The sequence below is a fragment of the Carlito syrichta genome, unplaced genomic scaffold (genome assembly GCF_000164805.1).
Source record: "Carlito syrichta isolate Samal-C Ts95f unplaced genomic scaffold, Tarsius_syrichta-2.0.1 Scaffold308275, whole genome shotgun sequence".
Taxonomy (NCBI): domain Eukaryota; kingdom Metazoa; phylum Chordata; class Mammalia; order Primates; family Tarsiidae; genus Carlito; species Carlito syrichta.
The window spans coordinates 385407-388458 of record NW_007252371.1 but is presented as its reverse complement, the minus strand read 5'-3'; the positions used below and the strand labels follow the sequence as shown (position 1 = coordinate 388458).

The 3052-nt window shown below is 41.0% G+C and overlaps 1 pseudogene; it reads right to left on the bottom strand.

The window, feature by feature from the left end:
* Positions 1-1246: 1246 nt before the first annotated feature.
* LOC103267814 overlaps positions 1247-3052 on the bottom strand; it is a 2201-nt pseudogene continuing 395 nt past the window's right edge.

Sequence of the window (3052 nt, the reverse complement as noted above, 5' to 3'; positions counted from 1 at the left end):
TAATAGATAGAATGAAATTACAGACTAGTCAGGAACGTATATTGTAAACATCAGTTGTCGCCAAATATCTTGCAACACATAGCTGCTGATACTACTGTATACGGCACATAGAACACAATAATCCTGAACTGTAGTCTACCTGTAAAACACCTTAAAGCAGTTTTTCTCAAATGTGTTTTTCATTATTATCCTCCTTCCCAATAGGAAAAATTAAATGTAATACAAATTAAATTTAATTAATAGCTATAACTCTAAATTTCTCCCTCAGAGAAAATAACACTAAAGAAAAAGATTTTGTTGGGTAAGTTTGGAAGGCCACAACTCATTATATCATGTAAGATTTTTTTCGCCCCCAAACTCACTTTTGTCCCCATTGAGAATGCATGGCTTAAAGTTGGCAAAATGAATTAAATAGGCTTTATAACATTAGGGGGAGAAAGTCTAACAGGTGACAGTGGAGGTTGAGAGAGTTACTGTCTAGTACCACCTCACTCCACACTGACTGCGTGATCTCAGAAGAAATCATGTCTCTTTATTTCCTTATTTTGGAAAACACAGACATAGCATAAAGCCTAATACCTTGGAAAAATCATTAATTTCAGTGGAATCAGTGTTCTTGGCTACAAAATGAAGGAATTGGTATATGAGTTGTTTTCAATTCTGGCTGCACTTTCCCGGGGCATATAAAAATATCAATCCTCAGCTATATCTATACAGAACAATTAAATCTGGAGGATATGGTCCAGCCAGTGGATTCAAACTGAAGGCAAACTAGATCTTCTGGGGGGCTTGTTAAAACACAGATTGCCAGGCCCTACTCTCAGTTTTAGCGGTTTGTTGAGGAGGGGTGTCCATAAATCTGCATTGTCTAGTTCTTAGGTTATGCTGTGCTATTGGTCTGTGGACTACACTTTGAAAACCACTGGACTAGACCTATGTAAGTGTGTGTGTGTGTGTTTGTGTGTGTGTGTGTGTGTGTGTGTGTGTGTGTTTGTGTGTCCTCAGATGAATTCTAATAAGGCATAAGGTTCTTTTTAGTTCTAGGATACTGAGATTTTAATATAACGAATTATTAAATATCAAGATGATTAATATAGAAAGGAGACCTGTGGACGAATATCAATTTCTTGGTCAATTTTCATTAAAAACTTGCTTCTAGAAAGCATCTTACAGTATTTTTTTGAAAATTAACATTTTTTATACAGTATCTTGCTGCACATATGGTTCATTTTTCAGTAAAGATGGTTTATTTGGTTGTCAGTGTCTCACCATCTGACAGGGACAATGGAGGGTGTGGATGGTAGCCAGCTGTTTTTGAATTACTTGAAAAGAATCTTGCAAATTTGTAGTCCAGAGGTAATTCTGCAATTGCCTCAATACTTGGAATTGCAATGGTACTGTAAGTATTGATTCTCTTACAGGACCAGATGTGAACCAAGGAGTTTTTCTGTATTTTCCAGTCTCGAAAGAGAATCAGTAAAAAAAAGAGTCCCGTTGTTTAGAGAAGATATTTAGAGGTGTCGCCTTTGATCCCTCACACTTCCCTTTCTTCTCTAGTGGCTCCAACCCCTCGGGTCTCCCACCCCTCATGCCCTCATCACCCCTCAGCTCTTCCAGGATCAGGACTGTCTCCCAGTTACTATAATAACGAGCTGGGAAAATGTCCGAATGCATACTGTCACCAAAGTAAACCACCCGGGGCTCCAGTTTGCAGGTCATTTTCTTCAGAAGTTGGTAGAGGTGCACAGCGTTCCCTTGGGAGTACCAACCAGGCTTATCTAGAGAGGGCAGCGCCTCCTGCTCCTCATCATTCTCAAGTGTCCGGAAGGGCCTCTGACTTGGTGGATGGGAGAAGAAACCAGGCTTCAATGCATTTGTGATCACAATGTCAAAAAGGTCTGTGAAATCATTCCCCAGGATATATTCACAGAGAAGTCTACAGTAATCGCCGTGGGAACTGGTGATTAGCCCAAGAATTTTGCCAGCATCCTTCAGCTGCCGAAGCCACTTTTTTACAGATTCAGGAAAACTGTGTAAATATCTGCCTGGATCTCTTTTATTTTCCTGGGAAATATATTCCACAGTTTTCCTTAAAGACTGATATTTTATAATTGTGTTGTATACCGGTAACAATGTCCTTCCAAAAATCAAATGTTTTTTTTTTTTTACCATTGTTCTGCTTTGTTAAGGAGTCCACCACCTGGGCGCATAGAAGGGCTCCTGGCAGGTCAAAGTAGTTGTCATAAAAATAATACTTTCCTGAACGACAGGTCATCCCTGTATCTGACAGGAAGTGCTTCCACTCCTTCTTGCCTAGGCCTTGGCCAGTGCTTCGGGGGGTCCGCGTCTGGTTCCATGGCTCACCCTGAGAACGCTGCCATTGTCTGCAAGTTTAATGAAATCCCCATCTTCTAGGTCCAAGGCCAAACCTTTGCAATAGAAATCCCAATCCTCTGGAGTTAACACAAGCACTTATTGTCATACTCTTTTTTTCCTTAACTAGGAACTGAGCAGAGTTATTTATTTATTTATTTTTAGTTGGAGTCTCACTCTGTCGCCCAGACTGGAGTGCAGTGGCCTCTCCAGGCCACCGCAGCCTCGACCCTCTGGGCTCCGGGGATCCTTCCGCCTCAGCCTTCCAAGCAGCTGGAACTACAAGCGCGCGCTACCATGCCCGGCTAAATTTTTTTTTTTTTTTAATTGTGGAGATGAGGTCTCACCAAGTTGTCCACGCAGGTCTCGAACCCGTGGGCTCAGGAAATCCACTCACCTCGGCCCCCCAAAGCACAGGATTACAGGCTGAGCCACCAAGCCCGGTCGATAAGGTATTCTTATATAAAGGGATGATCAAACTGTCGAAAAACTGTTATTTCCCTCTGTTGTGGCCTGATGTTCCCTTACTGATGGTATGGCATTTACCAAACCAAAAATTGCTCAATACTGTTTGCTGTAAGTAGCAAAATGTATGGTCGACTATTCTCAGTTAAGAGCACAATTGCTTATTTTTCTAAGAAAAGTATGCATTTCTTTTCTTTTTTTTTTTTTTTTTTTG